Below are 16,117 nucleotides of genomic sequence, written 5' to 3' on the forward strand. Positions count from 1 at the left end.
CCTTCCTGCCTTCTAGTCCTTGCTCCTGGGCTGGTGTGCCCTCTTAGTCTCATTTTATTTTATGGGTCTGTCCTATCTTAGGCTGAAGGGTGAACTTTAGGAGTGACTGTATTACTGAGCTGAAAGGGTGTCTGGGGGCCATATTCTCAGGGTTTCTCCAGTCTCTGTCAGACCAACAAATCTGGTCTTTCTTTTTGAGTTAGAATTTTGTTGTACATTTTTCTCCAGCTCTGTGTGGACCCTTTATTGTGATCCCTGTCAGAGCAGTCAGTGGTGGTAGCCAGCGCCATCTTTGTGCTGGACTCAGTCTGGTGGAGGCCATGGTAGTTGTGGTCCATCAGTCCTTTGGACTAATCTCTCCCTTGTATCTTTAGTTTTCATCATTCTTCCTTGCTTCCAAAGGGTGAGACCAGTGGAGTACCCTAGATGGCTTCTCACAGACTTTTAAGACTCCAGACGCTATTCACCAAAGTAGAATGTAGAATATTTTCTTTATAAACTATGTTATGCCAATTGAGCTAGATCTCCCTGAGACCATGATCCCCACAGCCCTCAGCCCAGTAATTCGGTCCCTCAGGGAGTTTGGATGTGTCTATAGAGCTTCCATGACCTTGCCTTGTACAAGTTGTGCTGGCTTCCACAGTACTGTGTACTGTAGAAAGACATTTTAACACATGATAATTTCATAAATATGTTTTAAGAACTGTATATCTGTGAGTAAAGGGGCAGCAGAACCTCCCCGCCACGTGTCTGTCAGTTTGTCATACTGTGGGGGCTTGTGTGTTGCTGTGATGCTGGAAGCTATGCCACTGGTATTCAGATACCAGCTGGGTCACCCATGAAGGACAGGTTTCAGCTGAGCTTCCAAACTAAGACAGACTAGGAAGAAGGAACCGGCAGTCTACTTCTGAAAAGCTTTAGGCAGTGAAAACCTTATGAATAGCAGCAGAACATTGTCTGATACAGTGCTGGAAGATGAGCCCCCCAGGTTGGAAGGCACTCAAAAGATGACTGGGGAAGAGCTGCCTCCTCAAGGTAGAGTCAACCTTAATGACGTGGATGAAGTAAAGCTTCTGGGACCTTCATTTGCTGATATGGCACGACTCAAAATGAGAAGAAACAGCTGCAAACATCCATTAAAAATCGGAACCTGGAATGTACAAAGTATGAATCTAGGAAAATTGGAAATCATAAAAAATGAAATGGAGTGCATAAACATCGATATCCTAGGCATTAGTGAGCTGAAATGGACTGGTATTGCCCATTTTGAATTGGACAGTCATATAGTCTACTATGCTGAGAATGACAACTCGAAGAGGAATGGTGTTGCATTCATCATCAAAAAGAATGTTTCAAGATCTATCCTGAAGTACAACGCTGTCAGTGATAGGATAATATCCATACGCCTACAAGGAAAACCAGTTAATATGACTATTTTTCAAATTTACGCACCAGCGACTAGGGCCAAAGATGAAGAAATAGAAGATTTTTATCAACTGCTACAGTCTGAAATTGATCAAACATGCAATCAAGATGCATTGATAATTACTGGTGATTGGAATGCAAAAGTTGGAAACAAAGAAGAAGGATCAGTAGCTGGAAAATACGGGCTTGGTGATAGAAACAATGCCGGAGATCAAATGATAGAATTTTGCAAGACCAATGACTTCTTCATTGCAAATACCTACTTTCACCAACATAAACGGTGACTATACACACGGACCTCGCCAGATGGAACACACAGAAATCAAATTGACTACATCTGTGGAAAGAGATGATGGAAAAGCTCAATATCATCAGTCAGAACAAGGCCAGGGGCCGACTGTGGAACAGACCATCAATTGCTCATATGCAAGTTCAAGCTGAAACTGAAGAAAATCAGAGCAAGTCCACGAGAGCCAAAATATGACCTTGAGTATATCCCACCTGAATTTAGAGACCATTTGAAGAATAGATTTGACACATTGAACACTAGTGACCGAAGACCAGATGAGTTGTGGAATGACATCAAGGACATCATCCATGATGAAAGCGAGAGGTCACTGAAAAGACAGAAAAGAAAGAAAAGACCAAGATGGATGTCAGAGGAGACTCTGAAACTTGTTGTTGAGCGTCAAGCAGCTAAAGCAAAAGGAAGAATTGATGAAGTAAAAGAACTGAAGAGAAGACTTCAAAGGGCCTCTCAAGAAGACAAGTAAAGTATTACAATGCCATGTGCAAAGAGCTGGAGATGGAAAACCAAAAGGGAAGAACATGCTCGGTGTTTCTCAAGCTGAAAGAACTGAAGAAAAAATTCAAGCCTCAAGGTGCAATAGTGAAGGATTCCATGTGGAAAATATTAAACGAAGCAGGAAGCATCAAAAGAAGATGGAAGGAATACACAGTCATTATACCAAAAAGAATTAGTTGATGTTCAACCATTTCAAGAGGTGGCATATGATCAGGAGCTGATGGTACTGAAGGAAGAAGTCCAAGCTGCTCTGAAGGCATTGGCAAAAAACAAGGCTCCAGGAATTGATGGAATATCAATTGAGATGTTTCAACAAACAGATGCAATGCTGGAGGTGCTCACTCGTCTATGCCAAGAAATATGGAAGACAGCTTCCTGGCCAACTGACTGGAAGAGATCCATATTTATGCCTATTCCCAAGAAAGATGATCCAACCGAATGTGGAAATTATAGAACAATATCATTAATATCACACGCAAGCAAAATTCTGCTGAAGATCATTCAAAAGCGGCTGCAGCAGTATATGGACAGGGAACTGCCAGAAATTCAGGCTGGTTTCAGAAGTGGATGTGGAACCAGGGATATCATTGCTGATGTCAGATGGATCCTGGCTGAAAGCAGAGAATACCAGAAGGATGTTTACCTGTGTTTTATTGACTATGCAAAGGCATTTGACTGTGTGGATCATAACAAACCATGGATAACACTGAGAAGAATGGGAATTCCAGAACACTTAATTGTGCTCATGAGGAACCTTTACATGGATCAAGAGGCATTTGTTCGGACAGAACAAGGGGATACTGATTGGTGTAAAGTCAGAAAAGGTGTGCATCTAGGGTGTATTCTTTCACCATACCTATTTAATCTGTATGCTGAACAAATAATCCAAGAAGCTGGACTATATGAAGAAGAACGGGGCATCAGGATTGGAGGAAGACTCATTGTCAACCTGCGTTGTGCAGATGACACAACCTTGCTTGCTGAAAGTGAAGAGGACTTGAAGCACTTACTAGTGACTATCAAAGACCACAGCCTTCAGTGTGGATTACACCTCAACATAGAGAAAACAAAAATCCTCACAACTGGACCAGTGAGCAACATCGTGATAAACGGAGAAAAGATTGAAGTTGTCAAGGATTTCATTTTACTTGGATCCACAATGAACAGCCATGGAAGCAGCAGTCAAGAAATCAAAAGACATTGCATTGGGCAAATCTGCTGCAAAGGGCCTCTTCAAAGTGTTGAAGAGCAAAGATGTCACCCTGAAGACTAAGGTGCGCCTGACCCAAGCCATGGTATTTTCAATCGCATCATATGCGTGTGAAAGCTGGACAATGAATAAGGAAGACCGAAGAAGAGTTGACGCCTTTGAATTGTGGTGTTGGCAAAGAATAATGAATATACCATGGATTGCCAAAAGAACGAACAAATCTGTCTTGGAAGAAGTGTGGCCAGAATGCTCCTTAGAGGCAAGGATGGTGAGACTGTGTCTTACATACTTGGACATGTTGTCAGGAAGGATCAGTCCCTGGAGAAGGACATCATGCTTGGCAGAGTACAGGGTCAGCGGAAAAGAGGAAGAACCTCAACGAGGTGGATTGACACAGTGGCTGCAACAATGAGCTCAAGCATCACAAGGATTGTAAGGATGGCGCAGGACCGGGCAGTGTTTCGTTCTGTTGTGCACAGGGTCGCTATGAGTCGGAACCGACTCGACGGCACCTAACAACAACAACAACAGAAAAAAAACAACTGTTTCTGGACAATAATCTACTTCATTATATCCAATAAGATTAAGTGAATTCAGAGCACATGGTATGAAAATTGCATATTCATTACATTCTATAATTTTCTGTTGCATGCCTTTATAAAGCCCTGACATATTGGCAGCATTTTCGTAAGACTGGCCTCTGCACTAAGAAAAATCAGTTTTGCAAACCATGTAAACAGTGAAGTACTTGATTTGTAATCTCTTCAATGATATGATTTTTTAAGCTTGTTGTTGTTGTCAGGTGCCGTCGAGTCGCTTCCAACTCATAGCAACTGGAAGTATAACAACAAAACACTGCCTGGTCCTGCTCCACCCTCACAATCATTGCTATGTTTGAGCCCATTCTTACAGCCACTGTGTCAATCCATCTCACTGAGGATCTTCCTCTTTTGTGCTGACCCTCTACCTTGCCAGGCAAGATGTCCTTTTCCAGGGACTGGTCCTTCCTAATAACTTGTCCAAAGTATGTGAGATGAAGTCTCGCCATCCTTGCTTCTAAGGAGCATTCTGGCTGTACTTCTTCCAAGACAGATTTGTTCGTTCTTTTGGCAGTCAGTGGTGTATTCAGTATTCTTCTCCAACACCCTAATTCAAAGGCATCAATTCTTCGGTCTTCCTTATTCATTGTCCAGCTTTCCCACGCATGTGAGGAAATTGAAAATATAATGGCTTGGGTCAGGTGCACCTTAGTCCTCAAAGTGACATCTTTGCTTTTCAACACTTTAAAGAGGTCTTTCACAGATTTCCCCAATGCAATAAATACATCATTTGATTTCTTGAGTGCTGCTTCCATGGGTGTTGATGGTGGATCTAAGTAAGATGAAATCCCTAACAACTTCAGTATTTTCTCTGTTTATCATGATGTTGCTTATCTATTCAGTTGTGAGAATTTTCTGTTTTCTCTATGTTGAGGTGTAGTCCGTACTGAAGGCTGTGGTCTTTGATCTTCGTCAGTAAGTGATTCAAGTCCTCTTTGCTTTCAGCAAGCAAAGTTGTGTCATCTGCATATCACAGGTTGTTAATGAGTCTTCCTCCAATCCTGATGCTGCCTTCTTCTTCATATAGTCCATCTTCTCAGAGTATTTGTCATTGTACAGATTGAATAAGTATGGTGAAAGAATACAAACCTGATGCACACCTTTCCTGATTTTAAACCACACAGTATTCCCTTGTTTTGTAAATGTGATAAATAGCTCGAGAGGTTTTTCATCTATTGGACATACATGTCTTAAAACAATACTTAGCTGATCTGTATGAGATCAGAAGTGGAATCTGAAGACAAACCAAAATATTGAGTATACTTATTTCACTGAAAATAGATAATCACTTATTAAATTCATTAATTTGTCACACTTTGTTTTTGACATATGCAGTGGGTTTCCCTTTTCTGTGTTACCATATTTTGAGATGCAACTTGCTAAAAATGGATCAAACCGAGCCACAAGTTCAAGTAAACCCAAAAGATTTCCATTTTATGGGGACCCAAACACTTCATTTCTTCCTAAAAAGACAGTCCATATTCAGTGATTGTTATAATGACATCAACAATGTGTTGCAAAACAGCTTTCCAATACTGATGTTCTTCATTAGTGTTTCCAGCTCATGAGTTAAGCCAAAGCCATGTCTCCTATTTGAATATGACAACATACAATCTCTATAAATTGAACTGTTTCATGTTTGTCAATCATATTCGAGTTGCACTGATCACCAAATCCATCTGTAGCAAGTGAAGAATTAAATGATTTAGGACTGAACAGTTTGCAAACAAAACAAAATACAGAGCTGACTGATAGAGAACACAGTAGCCACTCCCTCCTATAATTTTCACTGGTAGCTTTGCACCCTAGAAATATATTCTGGCTACAGAACCTTGCTTGTTTACCATCCAGAAATTTTCAACGTGAGTTTTCAAATGGTGCACTGTGATGTTGACAATCACTTGGCGCTCTTTCAATCCAATAATTTTCATCTTTAGAAGAAAAATTGTTCCACAAAGCAGGATCTTCATTTCTGTTCTTTATGGAGCCTGCAGATGCAACAATCTCAGATTTTAAAATAGTTTTACTTTCTACACCATTATTAGTTTTTTTTTTTACTACAGAAGGAATGGATGAAGAATTTTGACAAATACTGTTTTATTCATATTGCTATCAGTAATTTCAGTATTTGCAGAACTAGTACAATGGTTTGCACCCATTAAACTCAAGTGCTCAATGGAAGAAGTCTCTTCTGATTCATTACATTTTAAAAAAGAAGTTAATTTTCACATTGTCTTCAGGGATTCACAAATCCTTTTCTTTTTGTCTTCTGCAAGGTTTCATTTTTGTGCTCCACTTAGTTGTTGCCATTTCATTTTACCTGGATATAAAATTATGTCACATTTTAAATTTGTTTCTACCATGGCAAATAAATTTGAATAATTGAAAATAAAATTTACAGAACAGGTAAAATCTATAAAGTAAAATTTACATTTGAATTTGGGCCTAAACACAAAAATTTATTTTTGAAAATTAGTAAGTAAAAAAAATATTAGGAACATATAGTTTTATTTTTCAGGTTTGGGATTGTCAAAAGAAATAGTACTCACAAGGCAGTTGGAAACAATTTCATTCGTTTGTCATATGATGTTTGTTGGCGGGCCCTTCACAGATCTCCAGGAGTGTTTTTTTCCTCTTGAAATAATACTTAAAACCTTGCACACTCAGTTTCTGCCTTTTGGTGCCGCGTCTTCACACTTCATTGGAGGACTGCTGATACCTGATAGGGACAAGAGCAATCGGAAAGAGCATGACACAAATTCAAAGGTATGCTCAGTCTTAAAAATGTATTTCTGTTTGCTTTGCGCAGGACCAGAGCATGTCACAAGTTACATGATTATAGTGCCGCTGGCACCTTCTATTTGGCTAACGAGAGAGAACTGAATATGACGTTATACCCGATGGGTCTGAAATGAAAAGGAAAATATAATAGTTATCATATACAAAATTTATAAAATGTATCAATTTCATTTAGTGCCCTGCCAATTCCCTTCCACCGTAGCACTCGCTTTTCCTTGTGTCCTGTCTGCTTGGCATCTGTGGGTCTTTGACTTGGACAAGGGCCCGTGTTTGGTTGATGCCCTAAGCACATGCTTAGCCTGCTTATTGGGTAACCCATCCCTACTGCTTCCGTAAAGATTTACAACCTTGGAAACCCTACGGGGCAGTTCTGCTCTGTGCTATAGGGTTGCTATGACTCGGCATCAACTCACTGGCAATGGGTTTTAGTTTAGAGATGACAAAAGAGAAAATCAGAAGGCCAGAGTCATATAACCAGGCCTGTCTTCTAAGCCTTCGGACAAGTTGCTGAGATTCCTCTTTCCTGTCTGTGAAATGAGCATAGTATCAGCTCTGCCCGTCTCTCCGGGTTACGGTGAGTATCAATTTGGCTGAGATAATTGTGCTGGGAAAACCACAAACACACTCTCCAGTGTTGTATATTTGGGGCAACTGTGATGTCATCCACAACACACCTTTCATGGACCTGCCTCAGTATCCTCAACCAGCTCAGAAATGCCATAGGTCCAAGTGCAAACCCCAGGTAAGATTTACTGGCAGTAAATTCCTTAAAAGTGAACCTTCTACCTCTGGACAGTTTTGAGGTTAAAAACAATGCATATGAATGAAAACGTTGGTAGTACTAATCCCAAGAGAAAGTCAATCCTGCTTTGTTTTAATAAAACAGGTATCATACTTCACAACCCAATTGCTATGTATGAAAGTGCTTTAGAAATATCTCTAGCATTTTGGGGTGGTTCATAGAAAGTAAGGAGTTAGACGATCACATTGAAAGAATACTTTTGATCACTTACCTTATGAATGGCCCTGTGCTCTGGGCTGCGGGATACACCAAAGCACCATTTCTGCCCTCAAAAAAACTTCAGGTGTGTCAGATCTCATGCATGTACAGCCGCATCTGCTAATTGGTGCCACTCAATAACCAAAGGGATTGATGAGCACGTGTTTTCTCGACTTCCCGTCTGAACACACAGCTGCTATTGGAGGTAGCTGAGATGTGGTGAAACAAGGATTACAGGCAAAAGACGAAGTGTGCTTCTCCCTCACCAGATGGGGTGACCTTAACCTAGCCACTCAGCGTCTGAGAGCTTAATGTCCTCATCTGTAAGGTGGGTTCGTAGTACCTTCTTCACCATAGTGCCTTCCTCATCATAGTACTTTCTTCATAGTACCTTCTTCATCGTAGTACCTTCCTCATCATAGTACCCTCTTCATCATAGTACCTTCCTCATCATAGTACCCTCTTCATCATTGTACCTTCCTCATAATAGTAGCTTCTTCATCATAGTACCTTCTTCATCATAGTACCTTCCTCATCATAGTACCCTCTTCATCATTGTACCTTCCTCATAATAGTAGCTTCTTCATCATAGTACCTTCTTCATCATAGTACCTTCCTCATCATAGTACCCTCTTCATCGTAGTACCTTCCTCATAATAGTAGCTTCTTCATCATAGTACCTTCTTCATCATAGTACCTTCCTTATCATAGTACCTTCTTCATCATAGTACCGTCTTCATCATAGTACTTTCTTCACCATAATACCTTCTTTGTAGAACTGTTGCAAAAGTTAAATAAAATAACTTACAGGAGTCCCCGAGTTATGAACATTTGACTTATGGACAACACGTTCTTAAAAACAGAATGCCATAAAGCCCATTGTATTAAAAATTTGAGTTAAATACAATGGTTCTCAGTACAATACTGTATGTAGTTACTTTTATTATTATTGTCTGCTATATTATTGTGTTTAAGATGTTTTGTATATTTGGAAGTATTTCATTAAGTGTTTTTATATGCATAGAAAGCTAAAATATATACAACATATTAAGACAAACATTCGACTTTCTCGTTGCTGTTGAGTCAATTCCAACTCAAGTAGACCCTATAGACAGAGTAGAACTGCTCCATGGTGTTTCCAAGGAGCGTCTGGTGGATTTGAGCTGCCAACCTTTTGGTTAGCAGCCGAGCTCTTAACCACTGTTAGTCACTTAACATCTGACTAACTGACTCTAAATAAGAACCATATGTACCTATTCTGACTTACCTACAAATTCAACTTAAAGACAGACTGAGGAACAGATCTTCTTCATAACTCTTTGAACAGCCAACCTCTAAACCACACAAGACCACAAGATTTCCATGACTAACACAGCAATAAATGTTTTCCTTAATTCATACAAGACCAACTCTGTGGATAACTGAATGTTGCTTTTGATCTCAAGCTTAGGATTCATCATGGTGTCAGAGCTCCCACCCATTATATCATGACTCCAGGCAGATCCACTTTTAGTCAAAAATAGAAACTCTGTACAGTAAAACCTGCAAAAGCTGGAACCTATGTAAGGCAGAAATCTGTCAGAGAAGGAAAACACAAATATTTCCCATAAATATACAGAGTGATATAAAAGTGGTAAGACTGCACCCTGTCAAAGGCAGAAAACTTGCAACACCTGGAAAAACAAGGCAGTCCTGTCATGTTCCAGCTCTCACAGGTTTCACTGTATAATGTATAAGCACTTTGGAGAAATTAATTGGGCACATCTAGACTTGAAATAACGGAATTCCCAGACTTGTTAAGAAATTATTTAAGGAGGCGGAGCCAAGATGGCTGACTAGGTAGAAGCTACCTGGGATCCCTCTTGCAACAAAGACTCAGAAAAACAAGTGAATGGATGACATGCATGACAATCTATGAACCCTGACCATCAAACACAGATCTAAAGAGTTGACCTGAGTGACAGAGACTGACAACGAACAACCACGGGGAAGCAGCGACTGTTTTTGGAGCCTGGAGCCAGCGTCCCAGTCAGGAAACCTTGGCGCCGGGCTTTGGACTGGGCGCAAGGGAGCTGAGCACAGCATCCTGAGACGGTGCAAACAAGGGACGCAGCCCTAGCCCCCAGAAGTGACCTCTGGGGAAGCCCAGCCAGTGCACGCAGGCAGCACAGTGATGAGGCTGACAGGAGGAGAAGTCACTGGGAGGCAGCGACTGGTTTTGGAGCCTGGAGTGCGGTGTCCCAGCCGGTAAACCTTGGTGCTGGGCTTTGGACTGGGAGTGGAGGGAATGACCACGGCATCTGAGACAGCACAAGCACGGGACGCGGGCCTGACCCTTGGGGGCAATCTCTACCCAGCCAGCGCACACAGTCAACACGCCCCTCGGGAATCGCAGATAAAACAGTCAACCCAAGCAAGATAAGTAACTTTGTCTATATTCCAGAGTGCTACTCTCTCCTATTTATCTGATCCCTCCCCTCCCTTTCCCAGGCGGCTTCATTAACATTGGAATTTCCTGAGCCAGAGAATGAAGTGCTCTGTGGTTTTTCTTTCTTTTTTGTCTTTTCCTAACCCATTCTCCTGCCCTGAGAGAAGCAGCTACAAAAAAACCCAGGGGCCAAAAATTCTTCCCTAATTGGACTAAAAATACAGAACCGGCTCCAGCCAAGCATATGAGATGCACAGTCTTGGGCTTTCATCCCTACAGGGAACAAGGTGGCTATTATAATGCAAAGGCAATTCTGATAGGGATCTGACTGTAATTGTTTTAGTGGATTACTGGAAAGACAAGTTTCCCAGGTCTGATATCTCTGCATATTCAACAGATCCCTCACTGACCCACAACAGGGAACTGAGGGCTGAAGCTCCCCCCAGACCACCTAGCCTCCTGCCTTAGGGGTCTAAGGAGGGTGACACCTACCAATCTGTAGAGGTACTTGCATTGAGGGCCTAAAGTACAGCTGCAGAGCCCACCCACCAAACTGCTTTAGGAATAGAGACACACCTACCTCACTGGCACCTGGGGGAAGCCTGTCAGCATCCTGACCCCCCAGGAGTGTGAACCCCTGCTGCTACTAGAATCTGGTGCACACAACTATCAACACTACTCCTCTAGGTGGATAGGTGGCAGCCTGCACCACACACTTGATGACCCAAAATCAGATTCTACTCAAGAATAGTGAACGGACTCTTAGGCTTATATATCTGGTAACAGCCCAAACCAGCTGGTAATAGGACATAAGTGATTCAAGGGCTACAACAATCAAGACAGCACAATCTAGTAGCCCATCTACGTATATTGAAAGAAAACAAAACAAGATAAGACTCAGTGAGCAAATATAGAATAAATCACTACAATATCTTCGAGATGGCTCAGAGACAGCAGTCAATATCAAACCACATAAAGAAGCAGACCATGATTGCTTCTACAGCTCCCCCAATTAAAAAATCAAAATCTTTCCCAAATGAAGATACAATCCTGGAATTGCCAGATGCAGAATATAAAAAAACTAATCTACAGAATGCTTCAAGACATGAGGGATGACCTCAGAAATGAAATAAGGTAAACTACAGAAAAAGCCAAGGACCACACTGATAGAGCAGTTGAAGAACTCAAAAAGATTGTTCAAGAACATAGTGGAAAAATTAATAAGCTGCAAGAATCCATCGAGAGCATTCAGAAATCCAAAAGATTAACAGTAAAATTAAAGAATTAGACAACTCAATAAGAAGTCAGAGGAGCAGACTCAAGCAATTGGAATGCAGGGTGGGGGATCTGGAGGACAAGGGAATTGACACCAATATAGCTGAAAAAAAATCAGATAAAAGAATTAAAAAAAATGAAGAAACCCTAAGAATCATGTGGGACTCTATCAAGAAAAATAACTTGTGTGGGATAGGAGTCCCAGAACACGGAGGGATAACAGAAAATACAGAGAGAATAGTTGAAGATCTGTTGGCAGAAAACTTCCCTGACATCATGAAAGATGAAAGGATATCTATCCAAGATGCTCATCGAACCCCATATGAGACTGATCCAAAAAGAAAATCACCAAGACATATTATCATCAAACTTGCCAAAACCAAAGCTAAAGAGAAAATTTTAAAAGCAGCCAGGGATAAAAGAAAGGTCTCCTACAAAGGAGAATCAATAAGAATAAGTTCAGACTACTCAGCAGAAACCATGCAGTCAAGAAGGCAATGGGATGACATATATAGAGCACTGAAGGAGAAAAACTGCCAGCCAAGGATCATATATCCAGCAAAACTCTCTCTCAAATACGAAGGCGAAATTAAAACATTTACAGATAAACACAAGCTTAGAGAATTTGCAAAAACCAAACCAAAGCTACAAGAAATACTAAAGGAAATTGTCTGGTCAGAAAACCAATAATATCAGATACCAGCACAACACAAGGTCACAGAATAGAACATCCTGATAGCAACTCAAATAGGGAAATCACAAAAACAAATTAAGATTTATTTTAAAAAGAAAAAACACTCAAAACAGGGAATCTTTGAAGTCAATATGTAAAAGATCACAATAATCAAAAAGAGGGACTAAATACAGGAGGCATAGAACTGCCATATGGAGAGGCAAACAAGGCGATATAGGACAATACAAGTTAGGTTTTTACTTAGAAAAATAGGGGTAAATATTAAGGTAACCACAAAGAGGTATAACAACTCCATAACTCAAAAGAAAAACATAATGACTCACCAAACATAAAGTCAACTACTATGAAAATGAAGAACATACAATTTACAAAGAAAAACGTCTCAGCACAAAAAAGTAAGTGGAAAAATGAAATTGTCAACAACACACACAAAAAGGCATCAAAATGACAGCACTAAACACATACTTATCTCTATGCTGAATGTAAATGGACTAAATGCACCAATAAAGAGACAGAGAGTCTCAGACTGGATAAAGAAACACGATCCGTCTATATGCTGCCTACAAGAGACACATCTTAGACTTAGAGACACAAACAAACTAAAACTCAAAGGATGGAAAAAAATATATCAAGCAAACAACAAGCAAAAAAGAGCAGGAGTAGCAATAATAATTTCTGACAAAATAGACCTTAAAGTTAAATCCACCACAAAGGATAAAGAAGGACACTACATAATGATTAAAGGGACAATAGACCAGGAAGATATAACCATATTAAATATTTATGCATCCAATGACAGCGCTGGAAGATACATAAAACAAACTTTAACAGAACTGAAAAGTGAGATAGACACCTCCGCAATTATAGTAGGAGACTTCAACACGCCACTTTCGGAGAAGGACAGGACTTCCAGTAAGAAGCTCAACAGAGACACGGAAGACCTAATTGCTACAGTCAACCAACTTGACCTCATAGACTTATACAGAACACTCCACCCAACAGCTGCAAAGTATACTTTTTTTTCTAGTGCACATGGAACATTCTCTAGAATAGATCCCATATTAGGTCATAAAACAAACATTTGCAGAATCCAAAACATTGAAATATTACGAAGCATCTTCTCAGACCACAAGGCCATAAAAGTGGAAATCAATAACAGAAAAATTAGGGAAAAGAAATCAAATACTTGGAAACTGAACAATACCCTGCTCAAAAAAGACTGGGTTATAGAAGACATTAAGGAGGGAATAAAGAAATTCATAGAATGCAACGAGAATGAAACTACTTCCTATCAAAACCTCTGGGACACAGCAAAAGCAGTGCTCAGAGGTCAATTTATATTGATAAATGCACACATACAAAAAGAAGAAAGAGCCAAAATCAGAGAACTGTCCCTACAACTTGAACAAATAGAAAGTGAGCAACAAAAGAATCCATCAGGCACCAGAAGAAAACAAACAATAAAAATTAGAGCTGAATTAAATGAATTAGAGAACAGAAAAACAATTGAAAGAATTAACAAAGCCAAAAGCTGGTTCCTTGAAAAAATTAACAAAATTGATAAACCATTGGCCAGACTGACTAAAGAAATACAGGAAAGGAAACAAATAACCGGAATAAGAAACGAGATGGGCCACATCACAACAGACCCAACTGGAATTAAAAGAATCATTTCAGATTATTAAAAAAATTGTACTCTAACAAATTTGCAAACCTAGAAGAAATGGATGAATTCCTGGAAAAACACTACCTACCTAAACTAACATGATCAGAAGTAGAACAACTAAATAGACCCATAACAAAAAAAGAGATTGAAAAGGTAATCAAAAAACTCCCAACAAAAAAAAGCCCTGGCCTGGACGGCTTCACTGCAGAGTTCTACCAAACTATCAGAGAAGAGTTAACACCACTACTACTAAAGGTATTTCAAAGCATAGAAAATGATGGAATACTACCCAACTCATTCTATGAAGCCACCATATCCCTGATACCAAAACCAGGTAAAGACACCACAAAAAAAGAAAATTACAGACCTATATCCCTCATGAACATAGATGCAAAAATCCTCAACAAAATTCTAGCCAACAGAATTCAACAACATATCAAAAAAATAATCCACCACGACCAAGTGGGATTTATACCAGGTATGCAAGGCTGGTTTAATATTAGAAAGACCATTAATGTAATCCACCACAGAAATAAAACAAAAGACAAAAACCACATGATCTTATCAATTGATGCAGAAAAGGCATTTGACAAAGTCCAACACCCATTTATGATAAAAACTCTCAGCAAAATGGGAATTGAAGGAAAATTCCTCAACATAATAAAGGGCGTCTATACAAATTTCTTTTTATACAAAGCCAACAGCCAAGATCACTCTAAATGGAGAGAGCCTGAAAGCATTTCCCTTGAGAACGGGAACCAGACAAGGATGCCCTTTATCACTGCTCTTATTCAACATTGTGCTAGAGGTCCTAGCCAGAGCAATTAGGCTAGACAAAGAAATAAAGGGCATCCGGATTGGCAAGGAGGAAGTAAAATTATCTCTATTTGCAGATGACATGATCTTATACACAGAAAACCCTAAGGAATCCTCCAGAAAACTACTGAAACTAATAGAAGAGTTCGGCAGAGTCTCAGGTTATAAGATAAACATGCAAAAATCACTTGGATTCCTCTACATCAACAAAAAGAACATCGAAGAGGAAATCGCCAAATCAATACCATTCACAGTAGCCCCCAAGGAGATAAAATACTTAGGAATAAATCTTACCAAGGATGTAAAAGACCTATACAAAGAAAACTACAAAGTACTAGTGCAAGAAACTAAAAAGGACCTACGTTAAGTGGAAAAACATACCTTGCTCATGGATAGGAAGACTTAACATAGTAAAAATGTCTATTCTACCAAAAGCCATCTACACATACAATGCACTTCCGATCCAAATTCCAATGACATTTTTTAATGTGATGAAGAAACAAATCACCAACTTCATATGGGAGGGAAAGAAGCCCCGGATAAGCAAAGCATTACTGAAAAAGAAGAAGAAAGTGGGAGGCCTCACTCTACCTGATTTTAGAACATATTATACGGCCACAGTAGTCAAAACAGCCTGGTACTGGTACAACAACAGGCACATAGACCAAGGGAACAGAATTGAGAAGCCAGATATAAATCCATCCATATATGAGCAGCTGAGATTTGACAAAGACCCGGTGTCAGTTAATTGGGGAAAAGATAGTCTTTTTAACAAATGGTGTTGGCATAACTGGATATCCATTTGCAAAAAAATGAAACAGGACCCATACCTCACACCATGCACAAAAACTAACTCCAATTGGATCAAAGACCTAAACATAAAGACTAAAACGATAAAGATCATGGAAGAAAAAATAGGGACAACGTTAGGAGCCCTAATACAAGGCATAAACAGAATACAAAACATTACCAAAAATGACAAAGAGAAACCAGATAACTGGGAGCTCCTAAAAATCAAACACCTATGCTCATCTAAAGACTTAACCAAAAGAGTGAAAAGACCACCTACAGATTGGGAAAGAATTTTCAGCTATGACATCTCCGACCAGCACCTGATCTCTAAAATCTATATGATTCTGTTAAAACTCAACCACAAAAAGACAAACAATCCAATCAAAAAGTGGGCAAAGGATATGAACACGCACTTCACTAAAGAAGATATTCAGGCAGCTAACAGATGCATGAGAAAATGCTACCGATCATTAGCCATTAGACAAATGCAAATTAAACTAGGATGAGATTCCATCTCACGCCAACAAGGCCGGCATTAATCCAAAAAACACAAAATAATAAATGTTGGAGAGGCTGCAGAGAGATTGGAACTCTCATACACTGCTGGT

Source organism: Elephas maximus, chromosome 6, assembly GCF_024166365.1.
Source record: "Elephas maximus indicus isolate mEleMax1 chromosome 6, mEleMax1 primary haplotype, whole genome shotgun sequence".
Lineage (NCBI taxonomy): Eukaryota > Metazoa > Chordata > Mammalia > Proboscidea > Elephantidae > Elephas > Elephas maximus.